At 35.7% G+C, this 21,073-nt stretch overlaps 1 protein-coding gene across 1 annotated transcript in view; it reads left to right on the top strand.

Moving 5' to 3' along the window:
- The first annotated feature begins 3,803 nt into the window (after positions 1–3,803).
- The window catches only part of LOC143694149 (uncharacterized), a 125,755-nt gene continuing 108,485 nt past the window's right edge, over positions 3,804–21,073 (top strand). Inside the window, exons 1-3 of the mRNA XM_077178939.1 lie at positions 3,804–4,220; positions 4,804–5,006; positions 6,042–6,246. The gene's annotated coding sequence lies outside the window, so the exon portion shown is untranslated. The remainder of the gene's footprint in view (positions 4,221–4,803; positions 5,007–6,041; positions 6,247–21,073) is intronic.

The following is a 21,073-nucleotide window of genomic DNA, read 5'->3' as shown; positions in this document are numbered from 1 at the left end:
GAGTAATTCTATACTGAGAAGCAAATAAATAAAAATTTTCTGTGATATGTTATATTACTACCCAAGGGATTTGGTTCAGAACAGATTTCATAATACAGTAATGCTCATGTGGATTTTAAGTCTGAGTGTTTTGGAGACTACAGGGTGCTGAATCTTACTGTAGACTAAGGATATAAGCATCATATAATCCAAAATAGTCTGGCCACAAATCTTATAATTTTAAGGTGTTTTACTGAAGTCTTTCAGAGAAACAAGCAACAGAAATTAGTATTTCTGGATCCCAGAGTTAGGGCAAGAGTGCCCCTTGCAGGCAGGGTGAACTAGGATGTGGGTGTGGGTGTGATCTCCAGGGAAGGCTGATTAGGATCACTGGGGCCTCTTGTTCTTAGGATTCTGACATTTCATACCTCAATGTATATATGGAATGTATGTATATAGGGAATTTCTCTCACATATGTAAATCTAAAGAGGAGACTTTCACCTCTGGTATACTGGAGCAAGACTCAATTGTTTATAGCAACACTTACTGACAAACTTTCAGTGCTATTGACATCTAAGGAAAAATTGAAGTAAATTGAAAATAGGTCTCACAAAGCAATTAATTCACCCCCAGGGTTTAAAAACAAATTTCTGCTTTCTGTATTTTCTTATGTAAAAGAACACATCAGTTGTGGTACACATTACTAAATCTCTTTACTTCTGATAGATGTGTTATAGTTGCCTCTCCTCCATCCACTACAAGCTGTCTTGTGGGATGGTGGGATTCAATCAGTGTACATACAGCTACTTGAAAATAGGTTTCAAGTTCTGGGCAGCCCACTAGGCTCTCCTTATATGGGGACTGATCATAGAACCAAAAATTAGTTTGTGTTGGAAGGGACCTTTAAAAGTCATCTCATCCAACTCTCCCTGCAATAATACAGGAATATCTTCAGCTGGATCAGTTTGCTGAAAGTTCTGTCCAGCCTTGAAAGTTTCCATGGATGGAGCATGAATTTCCTTTAAAAAAGAGTGAGACTTTCCATGTAAGCTTATTCTAAGGGAGATGTTTAAAAGAAACACAAAAATGCAGTCTAATTCTGCCTTGCCTCACTTTTGCAGCCACTCAAGGAACACACAAACTAGCCTTTTAGATCACTAAAGTTATCTGCCAAAAGCCCTTTGTCAGTAAGGGGAATGTTCTCTCTGCTCAGTAAATGTTATTGCTTGTCAACAGTTTATTTCATGAGGGAGAATCTTTCCCCTCAAACATAGTATTATACTTTCAACATGTCTCAATCTTCATTAATGCTTTAAAAGAGTTATATTTTTCTTTTGCTTTGGACTAGTCACTTTTTAAATATTTTTCCACCATAAATTTCTACTGGAAAGAATAAAAAAAAAGTTTCTTATCATTTTACTAGTGAGGATCAATCTGTAATCATCAAAATACAAATTAGAAGCAGAATAGTGCAGATATCTATATCAAAAGTATTACATGATATGGTTGTATTTGATGGGAAATAGCTGGATTGACAATCCAGGAGGGCCCAGGTCACTTCTAATTTTATGAACACATAGTATTAGGAGAGGTATTTATACTGACTATATTCATTATACTGTACCACTAGGTAGAGCATGTCTTAGCCTAGGTTTATTGTCTTACAGAGGTAACAGAATAAAGTATCTCCCAGAAGAACTTAATTTATGACTTCAGAACACTCCTTTGCAACAAGATTCCCTTTTTTAATATAAATATAAGCAAGTCAGTCCATAGTTACTGTACAATGTAAAACCTTACAATTAGGTGGTGTGGAATCCTCACTAAAAAATAATGGTTCACTACTTTTCACAGCAGCTGATAGAAAAACAAGATGCTGATAGGAGCATCATGGTTCTTGTGAGATGATAGAGCAAACAAACTTTTAAATCGACTGAGATGTCCTGTGAGAATCAGGTTCATGATACGCTGGTCTGTAGGAAATTGTGGGAATCTATAAAATCGGAGAGTTTTAAGAAGGTGGTAAAAAGACAAGCTTCAGATACAGTGGAATTGTCAACAGTGCTAAAACAGTAGAAAAAATATCTAAGCTGTAGAGAAGACAGGAGAAATAGAACAATAGAGCTGTTTAGCTTTCTAAGTTGCAAAAAGTTTATCTAGTAGATACTAAGAAAGTCAAGTTTATGAATAGCACTCTATGGGTTGTCTCTTATAAACAAGCATTGTATTCGAGAATAAGCAACCATTGTTTTAACCAAAGCTACATGTGTTTAAGATGATTCAATAGAACTACTGTCAGTATGCTTTTGCTCTATGGAATTGGCTAAGACAGCTATACTGTATGTTGTAACATTAAGTTTTTTAGCCTGCTGCCTAAACTGCGAGCTGTTAGCATCCCTCCATTGCCATAACCATGTCCTGAGACTGATGCTGAAAAATAAATAGCTCAAGATGCTTGTCACAGTAGCCCTGTCCCATTCATGTCTGTATATAAATTACTGGCACACAAAAACTAACTTAATTACTTCATTGAAGTTTAAGGAGTTTTAACAACTTCTTTTTTTTCCTGATTTTCTCTCCTGGCCTTCTCCCAGTAAACAATTTTAATATGCTATTAGACTGATGATCAAGTCAGATTTACTCATAAGATTCTTAATCCTATTTAATCCCATGGAATTGTTTTCTTATAATAAAGAAAAGACAGTGTTTTTCCAAGCATGTCATGGTTTTAAATGCAGGTGTGATTTGCCCTGTAGTGAAGATATGATAAAGAAGTGACATTTTCTGCCATTGTATTTAAGAACCTACTATGTAGTTTGACTTTAGTATTCTGTTTTTATTATTTGGACTAATCTTTTGTTAGCTTGCTTACAAATTTTTGCTTGTACAGAGAGGCTAGTAGGGCTGCAGTGTCATTTCCTTAATTACAGCACTGGATTTTTTTCATTGGATAGTTTATGAAGTCATTATCAGGCCAATGAACTCATTGTTCAAAGCAAACAGGATTAAAGTTCCACTGTGCTTCAACAATAAGAGACTTTCTAACCTCCCTTCAGAACCCAGAGTTTTGCCTATCTTCACCGGGATTTTGCAAATTAAATCCTGATTCTGACCTTGCATAAGACCAACATTTCCTCTAGGAAAGTTTCAACAAATCCATCTCAACATTTCAGCTCTGACCTTCTCTCTCAGTGGAAGAAAGAACATTTCAAAAAATGTTAAGCAAATACCATGTGAAAATATGGGTGTTTTTTTACCTTCAAATCAGGCAGAAAGTTGGAGCTTTGACTTTATGGGATGACTTTCTGTAGGACAGATAATGAAACTCAGATAAGGCTCTCCAGCTGCTTGAAATACAAAGGTAAGAATTTAAAACTTTTTTTTTCTTTTTTTTGCTTGACAACATGCCTGTAAAACAGAAAAAAACCCACATTTGCTCTTTATCCATGCTCAAAGGCACTGTTGTGAGGATCTTATTACAGGTACTAAACCACATGATTGTAGTCAAGATGAGTGTAACTCTTCGAACAGAAAAGACCAATGGACATGATAGTGTTGGAAAAAATATTCTGCCAAAGGAATTAAAGAGAGGAATAAAAACCCTAAACATTTTGCTTTTGAAAATTGGCATGATGAATCTCAGTAAAACATGCTTTTATTTCTCATGATTTTGATTTGGGGATTTAAAATTTTTTAGACTTGAAGATTTAACAACTTACTTTACCAACTCATATGACTACTGTCACATTTAAATGCCACTGATTTTCAGCATACTGTCAGAGACTACTATATCTAGAGGATCAGAATCTGTTTTACCTGTGATATCAGTCCTCGTTCATGTAGGCATGAGCTAAGAGATTTTCTTGCTACTCAACAAACAGTCCATGTTCACTGTAATTGCAAAGAAGATGAGACTGTCTGTGTTTGGGAGGAGAGTTAAAACTATTGCAGCTTTTCATGCCAAAAAAAATCTCCCTCTGTGTGAATTCAGTGTTGCTGGCAAAACCCCAGTCTGAAATGGGTTTTCTTACTCACTTAACATATTCTTCTGCTGTGAAGGAATAATTTCCAACTAAACATCTTACAGAAAGCTGCTTGCTGATTTTGCTAAGCACACTTACTGAAAATTAGTTCTTTTAATTGCCAAAAATACTTCTTTTCCAAATGTTTCTTACCTCGATTCTAGCCAGCAGGCAAGACATACACTGATGGGTAGAGGAGGTATGAATCAAGTCATGAGGTGAGTTATAACCTTTTATATTGCTTCTGAAATGAATAGATCCTCACAGGTATCAAATTAAATTAAAAATATAATTCTGTATGAATAATCTGTTAATGAGATTTCTGTTTCTGTTAATTTCCATCAGAATGGAATGTAATGATGAGGTAAAAACTACTTACATTATATATGTAGTCTTGCACTTCTGATTGCACCTCAAATTATTGTTTTAGTAATGTACAGAATACATGCTTGAAAACTAGTTTTTCCAAAGCAGAACTTACCTGAACTATGTCATGCTTGAGTGCCAAAGCTTCTGAGAGTTATGGAAAAGTGTAATACCTCATAACTATATTCTATAGTCTTCTGTTGGAACTATTTTCATAAGTGCATGATATTTTTCTCAGATTTTATTAATATCTTTATAACTACTAGAAGGGAAAAAGTAGCTGAGATTACAGTGCCTCTGACAACTTAAGTTCTCCTCCCCAGAAAAGTTTTATACCTGTTAAAATCACATTACACTTAATGTAATGTGGTTACATTAAGTAACAGGGGAAAAAAAAGAAAAAGCCTTCTCTGTTTTTACTCTTCTATCTTTCAGTGTTGTGGATACCTGGTAACACTTCAGCAGGTGAAAGATCAGTGGAAACATACACTTTGACTGTGACAGGCTGAGGATCCAGCCCTATGTACATGACTGATTTTATTATCAAATTAATCTACTCCTCCTCTTTGAAAAGGATGACATCCCAGACATAGATTTGGTTTAAAGAAATAAAAATAATGATAAAATCTCAAAACTCAGTAAGTACAATAATTTGGTAATTTTATACTTTACATTAAGGAGATCAATTTTATAATGGATATCAAATGTTAGCTAAAGTCTATGAATATATATATATAAATATAAAAATAGCTGTGAAATAAATATATATATGTGTAGGCATGTATGAATACATATATATATATATATATATATATATATACACACAAAGATTTCATTTGGATTGAATTTCATTTTGTGATGCTTTGCCTACCATTGTTAAAAGTTTGCTTTTTAATCAGCACTGCCAATACTAAAATGACTATTTTAAGTAGCACAGAGATGAATGACAGATTTTCCATGGCCAGACTGTGTATTAGTTAGCATTTAGATAAAAGCTGATGGTTGCTGGACTTTTGATTTTGAGATGTAATTGTCATGTTTCAAGAAAATCAAAATTAAAGGAAAGGGATGATTAAAGATCTCGAGCTAAATTAAGCTTGTTAAGATGTTTAAACTAAAATGTATATACAGAAAAAATAAGAATGCAGCCCTAAAAGTTGTTGTGTAAAACCTGTTCCAGTGACTGCACTCAAATTATATGTCAGAATTACTGGATTAGAACTCTATAGGTGAAGAAATCTTCTCTTTGTTTGTATGTTTGCTTGGTTGTTGTTGAATGCAACAACAAAGCAAACTTTTTATGCAAACTTTAAATTTGCATAATTTTTTCAATCCAAAACATTTGGGTAAACTACCAAATATCTTTAATTTCCCGATTTTTTCTAAACATCTTTGTTGATCCCCTGACCAGCTACATTAATGAAGTTTGAATACGTGCCTGGTTACTCTTACCAGTCATTTTGATGAATAATATGGCTACAAGCAATTAAAATTTTCATATAAAAAGGAGCTGGCTTAGAATTTGAACTTTCAAATGACTACCAACCAAGTTAAGAAGAAAATATCTTCTTCAGTACAACAGTATGGTTATCCAGGTATGTGAAATTGTGTAAAAAGCACTTAAAACAGGGAGTTAGATGACAGTTTTTCCAATTATTATCTTTTCTCTTCAGAGGTGTCTGCTGGAAAGGGAAGGTGATGATGCTCACAGACAATACTGGCAGTGACCTAAGGAAGGAGAAAATGCAACAGAAATAAATTCTTGTAAAAAACCAGCCTGACTTTAAAGTCTTTATCCAGAGAGCACATACAGACTTGTATTTTTAGCATCATCTGGCAGAGGTTAGCAGAAGAAAGATTCAGGAAGTAAAGATGAAGGTATGCTGGTTTGGGCTGAGGTAAATTTTCTTCCCAGTGGCTCGTATGGGGCTGTGTTTTAGATTTGTGCTGAACACAGGATTGATAATAAAGAGATGTTTGGGTTTTTTTTATTGCTGAGAAGGGCTTACACAGAGCCAAGACCTTTTCTGCCACACTGTGGGAGAGACTGGGGGCTCACAGGAGGCTGAGAGGAGACACAGTCTGGACAGGTTACCCAAACTGACCTAAGGGATGTTCTGTATGACATGATGCCCAGTATTTAAAGTGGGGGGAAGAAGGAGGAAGGGAGGGGGACAGCCAGAGTGAAGGCATTTGTCTTCCCCAGTAACCATTATATGTGACAGGACTCTGCTCTCCTGGGGATGGCTGAACACCTGCCTGCCCATGGGAAGTGAATTAATTCCTTATTTTGTTTTGCTTGTGTGCATGGCTGTTGTTCTCCCTATTAAACTGCCTTTATCTCAACCCACAAGTTTTCTACCTTTTACCCTTATGATTCAGTTCTCTCCTTGATGCTGCTGGTTGTGTGAGTGGCTGCATGGTACTTGGCTTCTGTCTGGCATTAAACCATAACAGAAGGTAAAAAGGAGTGTGGAACACATTGACATTTAAAGATATCAAGGATACAAGGGTGCAGAATAATACCTAGAGCACAGACTTTTGGACTTTGATATTTCCCATGCATGCACGGCAGAGGCAGAGATAGTTGCAATTCTAACTCTAGTTGCTCTAGTTCAAGAGCAAATTTGCTGGACTGCAGTGATAGAACAAGAAGGAAAAAAAAAAAAAAGACAAAAAGGAAACAAACATAGATCAAATGGCAGAATCATTTGCAGGCAGAATGAGAGAGGGATGAGAGATAATCAAGCTCCACACAGCCAGAAAACAGCAGATATTTGTGACCATGAAAGAAGAAACTCAAAAGGCAAGTTGCCAAAACATATTCAGGAAATGGAAAGGTTTTGCTATCTGTCAGGTGGTATCTGAGAATAGTTCAGTCAAAACAAAATGTCTCACAGACAATTTTTCCTCTTACAAAACTTTGGTTCAACTGCTAAATATATAGTTTACATCACTATTAATGTCTCTGGTAGATTTCTGTTGAAATAGGTGAAAAGAATAAAGTTCATGTATTCAAATGGAAAAATACAGTAGAATGGAGTATGCATAGAGGCCTACACCATAGATTTTTAGCAAATTGTTGCAGTAAATGCCAGTGAAATTGATTCTGCAAACATAGAAAAAACTTGCAGAATTTCAGATATTCATGCACTGACTTTATGGATCTCTGGAAAAAAACTGCTGAAGTCACCAAGGATTAATAGCAATTCAAAAAGCAAAAGAACTAGTCTCACATGGAGGACTTTATGATAGGAATATTCTGTGGCATCCACAGAAAATGGACTTCTCAAAAGACAAATATCATATCACCCAGCTTCAGGATTATGTGGATTATGTGTTGTTCACAGATGAGAAGAATTCTAAACTAAGTAATTATGTAAAATTGTGTGAAGTAATGTAGAATCTGATGCTGATTCCCCAGGTGCTTTTGCTTTCCTCCTACTTCTCATTACCTTTAAGTTTTGCCTCCTGCTGGAGGTAAACAGGGTAAGAGCAATCAGCCACTAGTCAAATTCAGAATGGCAAACAGCCATATTCCTACTACAGAATTTTTTGCTAACAAAGGTAACAGATTTGTTCAAGTTGCCACATAAAATATAAGAGTAGATGAAATATTTTCTTCTTTTAAATGTTCACTACAAAAGGGATCACAACAAATGTTTGTAAGCTGAATGATCTACACCTCATCTTTCATTTTAAGATTTAACAACCTTGCACAGCTGAATCCATCCAACCGACAAAAAAAACAAGGCCTCTAACAAAATCTGTTTCTTTTAAAGTGTGCTTTCAAGTTTCCTATTATCACTTGGACACTGAAATAAAACCAACAATTTTAGTGCTAGTCATTTCCCCCCCACCTAGAAAAACCCACAGCACAACTCTTTTGTGGACTATATGGAATATTGAAATATTTCTGTATTCATAATCCTACAATATGTGCTAATTGAATAATACCACAATGAACACTACAATGATTTGTCTAAATTCTTTTTTTCCTTAGACAATATTGAAGACTTCTATGAATTTGAACAGAAATATACAGACAGCAGTTTGCAAGGCTTAAGCTTAGTGCACAGAATTTTGCTTCAACAAGCCTTCTAAAATTGACAAAATATTTAACATCACATTTCTTATAGCAGTTTACACAGAGGAAGATATCAAAAAGAACGTACTTCTGATGAAGGTGACAAGTAATCTAATGAGCTTCCTTAGAAAGAAAAGAAAGTCCTTCAAGGATGACTGAACCAGCCTAACTTAGATATTTTCTAAGCTCTTTCTGAAAGAGGCTTTGTGTCTGTGTTGAGTGTAAAGAAAACGCAGTGGGAGAAACAAACCAAGAAAACCAGCCTCTGTGACTAATCTGCTTTGAGTTAAAACATATTGATTCAAAACTTTGTGGTGCAGTGTTTGTTCACTGGTCAAAGCCTGAAATGAGTACCAGAGCAATTCAGCTACAGAATACACATGACTTTGATTAACCATCAAGCTAACAGAGAGAACAATCCCATCCCCTCTAGAGAAGAGGGAAAGAAAACAATTTCTAGAACCTTTCAAATCAGGCAGTAAGTCTCTTCTGTCCTCTAGCTAATAAGCTACTCTCTGCATGAATCCTCTTTTTGACTGGAAGCCTTTTAAATCTGCCAGCTGGAAAACAGGCTTCCATGTGGCTTCTCATCTCTGGCACCTATTTGTCTTGACAAACAGGGCCAGCTGCACTTCTGGGTCTTTAAAGAACTGTGTGGCCTCATATATTTGCCCCACGTATATCGCTGCAGTTAATGAAGATGCTTTAACATCCCAGCAGAGGATTCACCTAGTGCAGAAACTACCTTGTACTTGCACAGGCCTTTCTATAGCTCTCCTTCATGCAGAGTATAACAAGGAGATTTACCTTAAACTTTCAAACCTGTAGACATTCAGCTCATTTGAAAAGATAGTTACAACATACCATCTGTTCTCAGTCAAAGCAAAATCTAAACAGAATAAAAATAACTTTAAAATCATCTTTCTGCTCCTTCTGACATCTCTTGAGGTTGAGCACAGAATTAGACCTCCATGTTATTTATACAGCATTCTGAGGCAAGCTGGATGCTTTGTAGATCAAATGCAATGACATTTTCTCAGACTTTAGAAGATAGTTTAATTTTAAACTAACTGCAAGTTATAAAAACTGAATAAGTGAGGAGCGAAGGAGGAAAAATGTTACACTAATATAAAGAAAATTTAAACAGACCCATGCTTTGTAATTATCCTGTAATAATTCTGCTCACAATTTTTGTTGTAGTTTATTTTTAACATACTCTCTTCTAGGCTGAAGGTAAAAAAAATTGCCCTCTATATTATCTCTGTCCATGATTTTGTGGCATCCTGAATTGGCATTTCTCTCCCTTTTATTTAATTTGAACATAAGAGCTCACAAGATTTAACATCACGTTTGTGTTGATCTTTATACCACATCAGCTACTCCTATTCCTCTCTTGGCTGCTAATAAGGGTTCAATCCATCAGACATTTCAAACTGTGCAACAACTGAGCAAAACAGATTGGTTATGCTGGATTGGCTGCCAATAAGAAGGACATGACCACCATGAAGCTCTGGTAGATGTTTTATGCTGGTAGATATATACCCCAGTGCTTGCTGTTCACTCGGACGTAGTGACCATCATTGTCTGCTTGATCAAATTCCCATCACGGAAGAAAGTGTAGGACTGCAGCACAATTACATTAATGTGTGTGAAAGGATGTGTGAGTCATGAACCAGTGTCTTGAGTCTTACATTATGAACAACACCTGGCACGCCTGTAGTGTTACAGTGCACGTTTATAGCAAGTTATGGAAGACTGGATCCCCAAAAGACCAACCATGCATACATGATATACCAATCCACAATATAGCGATAATTTCTAACAACCTATATTTATTAATATCTTCTGCATAATTGGAGAGCAGTTGACCACATGACAATAAAAAAGTTGTGATACTTGTAAAATGGGAACTCCTTGAAAATGTCTTTTCTAAAGCAGTTTTACAGACTGTGATGAGAAAGTACCTCTTCAATATTGTTTTCTGCATAGCTTGGTTCAAAATCTCAGTTAATAGAGTATTCTTGAGCTTCTTCAAAAATTAAGTATGTCTGAGATGTTGTAAAGATTCTGTAATAAATATACCAGCAATCCTATGGCATAGACTCCTCTTTTTCTAAAATACCTTGATATATGCCAAACAAAGAACATTAAAAGGCAAAATACAGTCTTGTTTATGCATTTTCATGCACACTTAATGTGTAAGCCAGTTGGAAAATTTCACTTCCCACATTTTAATATCTTAAAAATGGCTTTTTTTCTTCCACATAGCCCTATCCCCTTCACTGTCCCACCACCCCCCACCCTGGCCCAGGGAAGGATTTCCAAGTCTTTTACAAAGAACTGAAAGCTAAAATACTTTGATCTAGAAATTCCACAGCTGTATTCTCTGGAACTTTTATTTTGAAGTACCCCATGTTTGAATTTCCATTTTAGACCCTTAGTCAGGCTACTGTCTGTAATGCTTTTATGTGTTTTCTCTTCATTGAGTGTAACATGTGACATGACTTTAACTATATCACAGGAAAGGAAATCTGGCAGAGGAGTAGAATTTATGTACAATCACTAATATTTAAAGGTTCCCTTCTCCTCCAGCATGGCTCTAAACAGTTTTCACGACTCAGCTGCAGAAGAAAGATAGAAAAGAGAGTGAGACATTTTGCCATAGTATAAAAAAATTGACACTAAAATAAAGAAAGGAAAACACTTCCTTTAACTATGAGGTTAAGCTATAAGAAGAGAATTTATTAATTTTTTCTTTTACCTCTCAATGCATTTCAGCTAACAGAAAAGTTGAATCTTTCCAGTCTTTTTTCTAACATAGACATAATTTTTATGAATCTTGAAGGTTACAGTGGCCTTTGACCATAGAACTATGATAAAATAAGTGACTAATCAGTATTCATTCAACTTTGTTATACTTACTAATTGTTATGATACTACTTGCTGTTTCAGTAGTGATATTCATGCAATGCAATTTACAAGTTATTTATTTCACACACAGTGTTTGCAGCATTACCCAGAACACAGTGACTTTAACTGAACTGTTTCCAAATGTCACCACTTACTAAGGACATGTCAAGAGATAAAGGTGAATCCATGATAGATGAGCAGATATAAAGGTGCTTAATTTCCTGTCAAGCTGCACTAAAAAGTCCATACAACAAAAGTCCATACCCACTCACCACTTCTGTCTCAATCTGCCTCTTCATTCAAAAAATGTATCCTCTTTCTTTTCAAATTTCCTTTTGTTTCTCTTTTTGATATTCACTTTTTAACAAAAAGACAGGTATCAACCTTTTGAGGAAAGATCTTGACACAAGTCAAAGATGTTTAAAAATGGAAAACATTCTTTGGGTGAGAAAGACACTAATTTATACCAGTTTTATTGCAGTGAGACAAGACAAATCTTGTGAAATTCATATTTGCTATGAACTTAGAAATCTGACATGTAACTTAAAGCACTTTTCTCAGAACAAAGACAAGACATATTTGAACTGTAGGCAACATCCTCTTAACAGTGGATAGTAATAGAATTTTCTAAGTATTGTAGTACCAAAAGAATCAGCTTGCTCTCAAATGGAAAAAAAATACCCCTAGGAAAAGGAAACATGTCCTTATTTTTCTGTAGGATTACAGTTGTTTTTTTTTGCTGGAGAAAAAGGTTTTACTAATTGCAGTGAAATATAGCAATCAAACTGACAATATATTGCTGTCTGTGATCTTCTCACAGATAATATTACTGTTTGAACACGTTTGATATTTGAAGTTATTCACCAATCCCAAATCCCAATTTATATCTTCATTGTCATAATTTGTATTTTAGTAATCCCATAATGGAGCAAACATATTTGCTTGGAAATACCTTTTTAAAAAAATAAAACTTCCACCATAAAAAATATGGTTTTTTAACTGAACACTCCATTAGAAACCACAATCCCCAAAGTGAGGAGCAGGAGTAATTTGCTCCATGTGTTGATCTGTGACATATCAGTTCAGTTCTTCAGGAGTGAGTCAAGTTCCCCAACCTATCAAGAAAAAATTATTTATGTAGGTTTCTATTTAATCACCCAATAATTGTTAAAAAAACCCCAAGAAAATGTGCTGTGTTTTTTATTTTCCTCATGATATTGCTACAGAGTGCAAGAAGCTACATAGGCAAACAGTGAAAGTCAGTTCAAGTCCTAAAGAGCTCTCAGTCAAACACTACTCTTCTGTGACAGCAAAAGAAGGTTCTGTCTGAAACCATTTAGTTCCTCAGCTTTAGTTAGATGAGAAAGTAACCATTAATCTATTTTCTGGTGTGGTAAATTTAGACAAGAAGGAGAAATGGAGTGACTTCATGAGGCTGAGGAAAGTTGATGAAATTAAGTGGGAGCATATAGTTAATTGGGCTTAACAAAGAGGTCAGTGCTGTAAACATAATTCTGTACACCCATTGTACATAACTGAGTTATGGGAGTATTTTGTATCCAAAGTTCAAACTGCTTTATTCAGACAATGAGCTTTTTTTTGAGAGGTTTCTCTTTCTGACTAAATGAACACAAATGACATTACAAGTAATTGCCATTAAGAATTTTGAAATCACCTTCTATGTGTTTTCTTTACATTTGCAGAAAATATTATTTTTCTTTCTGTCAACATTTATAGTAGTGTATTCAGCTGAAAGAGTATCCATTGACATGAACTAATGGAGGTGAGAACACAGCTTTCAAATTCAGTTTAATCTTGAGACTTTCCCTCTCTGAGTACTTGATTTGAATGAAACTTTGATTGTAATATTTCAGATTAAATGAAAATTTTTTGCTCTTGGAAAATATTAGTGGCACACAAGGACATACCATTTTATGGGTTACAGCTTCACATATATGAGCATTGCTACAATGTGTTTGATCTGTTCACATTATTTTAGGTAAATAGTGGAGTAACATTTAATTTATTTCCAAGTGCTAAAAACAGGAACACTGATCAAATATATGCAAAAGCATGTCCATTTCTGCATGAGAATAAGGCTTGCAAGTTGCTGCTCAAAATCTGTCTTTTGCCCATGTTGTAATTTGCATTCTTAATGCAGGTCATAGGTGTCCTGTAAATTTGTCAGTATTTTCATGGGTGCACATTGTAACAAGTGTGGCAACCGAATGGTTAAATACATGTCAGATACAAATTTTTAATTGAATACAAATGAGGGAAAGAATCCCTCCCTATGTCTAGCTCTTTGGTGTAACTAGGAACATGATTCAGTGGTAAATTAAGCTACAAGAGGAATAGAAAACTTTCAGGCTTTCCAAAATTAAGTTCCTATGAACACCCATTCTTCTGCACAAGTAAGGAAGATTAGAAGTCACAAGCAAACCAAATCCAGTGATTAGATAGAAAGAAAACAGCCATTAGTAATGCCTTTTGGGAAAAGGTGTATAGCATCTTGTACAGATATTATACTGTGGAATGACACCAGGGAAAGTAATGTTTATTTCTATTCAGTTCTGTGTTTAAAAGCTGTGGTTTGATGCTTGCCAGTAATCCATACATTTATGCCCATGGTATTGTATTAACGAATAGACCCTGGGAATTTAACTTCTTTTGTTCATGTAGTCATAAACTTTAAAACAGATACTAAAGATGTTTAATATTTAAAATATTACATATTTGCCCGAGATTGTAAGCAAGGGTCGTGTTTAAACAGGATAATTATCATACAATCATAGTTTGGAAGGGAGGGGACCTTAAAAAGATTGCCTTGTTCCAATCCCCCTCTCATGGGCAGAGACACCTTCCACTAGACAGGTTGCTCAGAGCCCCATCCAAACTGGTCTTGAGCACTTCCAGGGGTGGAGCATCCACAGCTTCTCTGGGAAACTTGTTTCAGTGCCTCACCACCTTCACAGTCAGGAATTTCTTCCCTAATGCCTAATCTAAACCTACTCTCTCTTGGTTTGAAGCCATGCCCTCTTATCCTATTACTGAATGCCCTTATAAAAAGCCCCTCTCCAGCTCTCTCAAAGGCCTCCTTCAGCTACTGGAAGGCTGCTCTAAGAGCCTTTTCTCCTCCAGATTGAATATCCCAACTCTCATTCTGATTTCAGAGGAGTTGTGGTCCAGCCCTCTGACCATCTTGGTGCCACTCCTCTGGACTCACTCCAGCAGGTTCTTGTCCTTCTCATGTTGGAGGCCCCAAAGCTGGATGCAGGTGAGATCTCTCCAGAGCAGAGCAGAGGTACAGAATCACATCCCTCAATTTGCTGGTCATGGTTCTTTTGATACAGCTGAGGACACATTTGGCTTTCTGGGCTGTGAGTGCACATTGCTGGGTCACATTGAGCATCTTGTCAACCAACATCCCCAAGTCTCTTTCCTCAGAGCTTCTTTCAATCCATTCTTAATTCCCATAATTATATGGGGAACAATTTAGCCTAATACCCTTCTAAGACTATTCATTATGGATTAATTGGAAATGCTATTCCAGAGAGTCTGCTTTGAGATTTGCCAAAAGTGAATTTTAATCCAAAATGTGTGGGTGTTACTTTTCTTTGATTGTTTAAATCCCCCATCACATGCCACTGCATAACATTATTACCGCTTCTTGCTTCCCAGCAGCAACTTGATGCCATCCAATTCTCCAAGAGAATTTTAAATATTTAGAATACTGTCCAAGTATGAACTCATCTGGAACACCAAGAACTACAATTAAACTAATTAAACTCTTGCAATCTGGCATTTCAAATTATTGCAAATAGGTAGAAACCTTTAGCTGAATGACAAAGTCTGTAACACAATGCATTCCCTTTTGTTAATTGCAGTTTATATTGTCAAGATTTTAATGAGCTGATGAACTTGTTCTCCAGCACTATTCAACAAATTATGTTGTGTTTATAAGTCCATAAATTAGTATATTGAGTAAGAAAAAAGCCATTAAATTCATTGCATACTTTTCTTCTACATGTATTGCATGCAAATAAGACCAGCTAGAGGAGATTCTGTTGAACAGTCATTTCTACTGGGGCAAAATTATAATTATTTTTCTCACTTCCATATCTCCTTTAAGTCATAAATATAGGAAAAGTATTGAGATGCTAGTTTGCTATTTAGGACTTGAATAAACAGGAGCTAATTTTCTAATGGTTAGAAAGTAAAAGAATGCAAAAAACAGACAAGTCAAAACCAAAGACAAGACCAGTCATATGTAGCACCAGTACAGGATCAGGCCCTTTGTCATTCAGCTTTATACTCTGTGTCAAAGTCATCCAATATTTATAATTTTTTCCTCTTTAAAATGGTCACCAATACTATCTCACTTGCACCCAATATATTCACATCTCATAGCTGAACAGGCTTATTGCTCTCAGTTTCTGACTACTTTGAAAGTGTGAACTGTTTAGCGAGACATAAGTGGTATGCCAAGAGCCTGAAGCATCAGCTCTGAAAGCACAGGCTGCTTCACTGATCGCCTGCAGAGTCCCAGATGCTGGGTCTATGTTACCGTGTAGAGCAGCCCTCAGGGTAGCCTCAAGGCCAGAAGAGCTTGCCATCTACCTTGATTGCTTGTTCAGTCATCCCAAAGGCGAGCTCTGGGGCAAACCTGCTGATACTCCTGGATGGCACTGGGAATTGGTGATGTACCCAGCCCATCAGCAACAATATTTGCACATATCCTTTAGATAGTCTATTTGCCATTTCATTGACATCAAGTAGGGGAATATAGAAAATAGTCTGGGGATTATTCCTTGAAGATGCCCTCAGGTTCTTCCCAAAAGGACTCAAAATGTTTGCTATCTTAAGGGCAACAGGGACTTTAGGAAACCTTAATTTCTACTGCATATAAAAGATAAAATGAATGCAAAATATGTACCTCTTATTTACAGGAAATCTGAAGTTTTCACTTTAACTACAGCATGGAGGTATCCACAGAACAGATGAGTCTGAAATAATGAAATTATTCTATATAATTCAAAAATATTATCTTTCTGAAGAGCATGATGCTGTGATTCAAAGGGAGTTATGCTCAACCCATTGATGATGCATGTATTCCTGGCCTGATAAAGCATAGTGCATAAGTTAATGTCAACCTTTAACTACTGATGAGGGTGACATGGTGAAGGTACTCTAAGCTTACACATTTTATTTCATAACTTATATAAGATAGGGACAGTCATGAATAACTACTGCAGCTCATACAGTTCACTTAAGCCTAGCAACATCCTTTTATTGCCTGCTCAGATGTGAATTTACCAGAGCAAGGAACCTGCAGCAGTTGGGCTTTGGTTTTGCCTCTCTGTGCCCTGAAGTTATACCTTTGTAGTTCCTTTTCTTGCTGTCTCCCCCTGTATCTTCTTTCAGAGAAAAAAACAATGGGATTAGAGCACATTTTTTCCTCTGGAATCAGACAAGATCAGAAGTGCATATGAGCTTGAAATAAAATAAAAAAAAATAAAAAAACCCACAAAAAAATACAAAAAAAAACCCCACACATAAAACAAACAAACAAAATAAAGGGAGCTGGAAGTGCAGTCTATGTAGGTATGCCACTAAAGGCAACAACTAATTCAAAAAGACAATTGATTAAGTTGATCACTGCACTGGTTCCATTGGCTCCATTCCTTCCTTTGTCCTACCTTGTGATAAGCATCATGCTAGAAGAGGGTTCTGGATTCAATAAAAGCACAACTCCAAGAGACAGCCCTCAGGCTGGACCTTTTGAGAAAATAAAAATCCAGACCTCAAATCCAATAATTTATAACCAGAATAAGAATAAAATATTTTTCAATGAAAGATTATTTTGGAACACCCATTACCACAATAAGAATATTCTATGGTTAGTTTGCATTATGAGACAATAACATGCTGCTTTCTTTTTCTTTTTTCACTTTTACTAAATGCTATTATTGTGGTGCATAATATTTTGGCATCTCTAAGGTATCTGACTTAACACAAAATGGCACTTGATTTAAACTCAGAATATTTGAAATTAGGAAGGCGTACATAATATATCTTAAAAATTACTTACTGGAGGATCCAATGCTTTAAGTGTTGCAAGGGAGCTCTTCATAAATACTTCTGGTTAAGTGTCCTCTGCTATATTCAATAAATCCTCTTTATAAATAACCTAGGCAATGCTACTGAAATCATTGTGCTTAAATATACGGACAACAGATTGCAGGTTCAGTGGATAGTGATGTTCACCACAGCTACAAAGGTGAATGAAGCTCTTGAAGACATGGTTACTTCATTTCTGTTAGAAAGTGTCCTGTTACATTGTATCTGGTAGCTTATTAAAGTGTCTATATTTACAAAACTGAATGTTTAGACTTTTAAAGGAGTGAGTTGAATTATTTGATGGTTATGTTAGATGATCTTCTCATGTATTCTTAATGTAATGCTTGGTGAAATTTACCCCTGAAAATCTTTCAAAAGTTGAATTATCTTGCTCCATGGTTACAGTAAGCAAGTCTTGTGGTGGAATACCATTTATTCTTATGATATCCACCGTTCAACAAATCATTAGCAAAAATTCAAATTAATTCTAAAATGATCCAGAAACTGTGAGAAAGACTTCGACTGTATATCTTCATAAACTAATACAGCAATCTATAAGAAAAGAGATTAAGAAATTAACTGGATCAAAGAATGTGAGTGCTTAATTATGGAGAAAATATTTAGATGGAAGGAGAAAAGCTTTCAACCTTACTAGAAAATGAATAAAAAGTTCAGTAGTTGGAAAGGAATTTTAGAAAATTCATCTCTAAAGTGAAAAATTCCTAATAGTAATACAGTTTATTACTGAAGATTGTATCTTCAGGATTGCTTGCACTCTCTAAAGCAAAACTTGTGACAACTTGAGGGCTGTAAATATGGGCATTTCTTCTCATTCTTGTTCTTCTGCTCAGTTTATATTCTGAGTGATTTATCCAAGTACATTTAATTGATGGTGTTTCATCACCATTTGTAAGGAAAATGGCTTTAATCAAATTTCTTGCTTTATGCCTGTTCTGGTTGTGTATTTTGGCTTCTGATTTTATGAGGGTTTTTATTTGGGTGAATTTTAATATCATAGAAGGTGTCCTGTTTGTAAATGACCAGACAAGCCTCTGTTTGGCTCATTTAATTGTCTCTTTGTTGGCCTCACTAATCAGATCTGACTACTTGTATAAGCATTGTCTGTGTCCAAGAAGAAACCAATGCTATTTCGTTTACTTGTACATAATTTTTTTTGTCATCCTCACATCAGGGAAATCATATCTGCACAGCTGGTCTTAGCTGGATCTGTTCTGGTCACTTTTCTGTCTTGTTTTTCTTTGAACCAGACACCAGTTGATGTCCTGAGAATCTCATGTCCCTTTCTCCAGAAAAAGGTGTTCTATTCCCATTGTTTTATACTGCCAGAATCTCTACACAGATATTCAGATTTAAAATCCTATTTGCTTTGAACTCAAGGACAACATTTTTATTTATTTCCTCAATTGGCCTCATGCAAGTAAAATTCAGAAATATTCTACTAAGGTGTATAGCTAAAAGACATGCATCACATAAGCATAAACACATTAGATGTTCAGACATTTTAACTAGACATGTTTGCAGCTGCACTTGCATTTGCATATTTTCTGACACTTTGCTTGTATTTACCACTCAAACATGGTTTTCCTCAAGGTTTGGAGACAACCAGGACTGACTTTCAAACAAAATTGTATGTGTACCCCTGATAGACATATAGCACTAATAAAGGGATTATTTTTGCTCTAAAATAAGTTTATACAGTAGGCAAAGTCCTTAAGCCAGTCCTTAGCTTACTGTGTCATTAATATATAATGTGACAGGACCAGTATCAAATATAAAATTAATTATGCATGCAGATGAACTTTTAATTTAGTTACCCTGGATTACAGCAAGGTTAACAGAATTACAGTGAAGCTATTACAACTGAAATGAAAATAAGATGCATTTTCATGTTGCTGGTTTAGAGACCTGGCTTTAGCAGTATTCAAATCCTGCTCCAACTTGATTCATTCACAGAAAATGAGCTCAAAGTAACACCATAAAATGTTTTTGCACTCTCTCTGGGCTTTATACAGCTGCTTTATGGTTTGTTTTAATAACAAACATTTTTACTGTTGTGGTGTGTAATAAGTATGACAGACCACATCCTGCAGCCTGCAAGGTATGAGGCTGAAGAGGTTCTGTATGAACTGAGGAGATGAGGTAGTCTGTGTAGGACTAGAACTCTGAGGCCCATTTGTCTTCATATATAGCTTGTTTCTGTGTGACAATCAATAGATAATTTGCTTTAGGGGCAAATATTCCTTTATGAACAATTGCCAAGCTTTTATCATAGGATTCATCTCACCTGATTAATTTCTTTTCCAGTGCTAACAGAATTCTATTACTTTGGTAAAATCAGATACATTTGTGACCTACATTATGTCAAAAGCTGAATTTTTCTTCCTACAAGGACATTAGAGGAAGATGTAGGTTAGGATAAATATATGAGCCATACTGTGAAAATTATTATTTTCTTAACTGGGGTGTTGAAGATCCTTAATATTAAGCAGACCTCCATTTCTATATAGGGATTTAAGCAAACAGAGCATACATATTGCCTTTGCATGACAAAGTCTTGGCAGCAGGGCAGATTGCAGAGTGGCGTTTGCGAGAAGATTCCAGAAGCTGTCCCTGTGTTGGAAGAAGACCCTTCCAATAGGGTCCAAGATGAGGAGGTAGAAGAGTTAAGAATTGAGTTGAGCCCAGGAAGAAAGGAGGGCTGAGGGAAAGATGTTTTTAGTTTAATTATTATTTTTTATCCTACTCTGTTTACCAATAATTGGCAATAAATTGAATTCATCTCCCCAAGCCAAATTTGTTTTGCCTGTGACACTAATGGATATGTCAACTCACTGGCTTATCAGCTTATCATTGCATTTTCTCCCTCTGTCTTGTTGATGGAAGAGGAGTGCACCTGATGTCCGTCAAGAACAATCTACCACAGAAAGAAGAGGTCTCTCACTCTCCTTTAGAAATCTCAACTCTTTGTTACTGGTTACATATACATCCAGAGAGTGAGGCAGATTTGGCTTTAATGCCCTTTGTACCATAAAGAAAGTTCAGTTCACATTTGTCTTCCTAGAAGAACGGGTCGTGTAAAAGCATACCAAAAAATTGTTTTCCAAATTTTCAATTTTATCCCTTTCCTCTGACATCAGGATCCCAGAACAGAATTTGGAATTCACTGAGTAAGAGAAAAAAAAAAAAAAAAAAGAACATGCTATAACCCAATACGTGAAGAACTTAACTGGCTTCTGTCTAGTCCATATCTTACTTAAAGACATTTGGAGATTAGACGTCAGAATCCTTTTTGCAAGGTGAAGGTTAAATTCCTTGAAATGTTTCATTAAACACTATGTTGAGATCCCTAAATATATTTTATCTTTTCTACAGATAATTTAGAGGTTTTAGGTTCTGTTCCAAAATACAAGACTGGCATTTAACAAACCAGTTAAGCAGAGCTTAAGAGCCTAGTTCAAGACTGATTTGAGAGAATACTAGCTAACCTACCATGTAGCCTGAGATACTTTGGATGCTTGAAATAAGATTTATTTGCCTGTATATTTGTATTTAGTGCAAATTTAGATA

The sequence above is a fragment of the Agelaius phoeniceus genome, chromosome 5 (genome assembly GCF_051311805.1).
Source record: "Agelaius phoeniceus isolate bAgePho1 chromosome 5, bAgePho1.hap1, whole genome shotgun sequence".
NCBI lineage: Eukaryota > Metazoa > Chordata > Aves > Passeriformes > Icteridae > Agelaius > Agelaius phoeniceus.
Note: the sequence above shows the minus strand (reverse complement) of the source record. Positions and strands in the feature narration are given on the sequence as shown.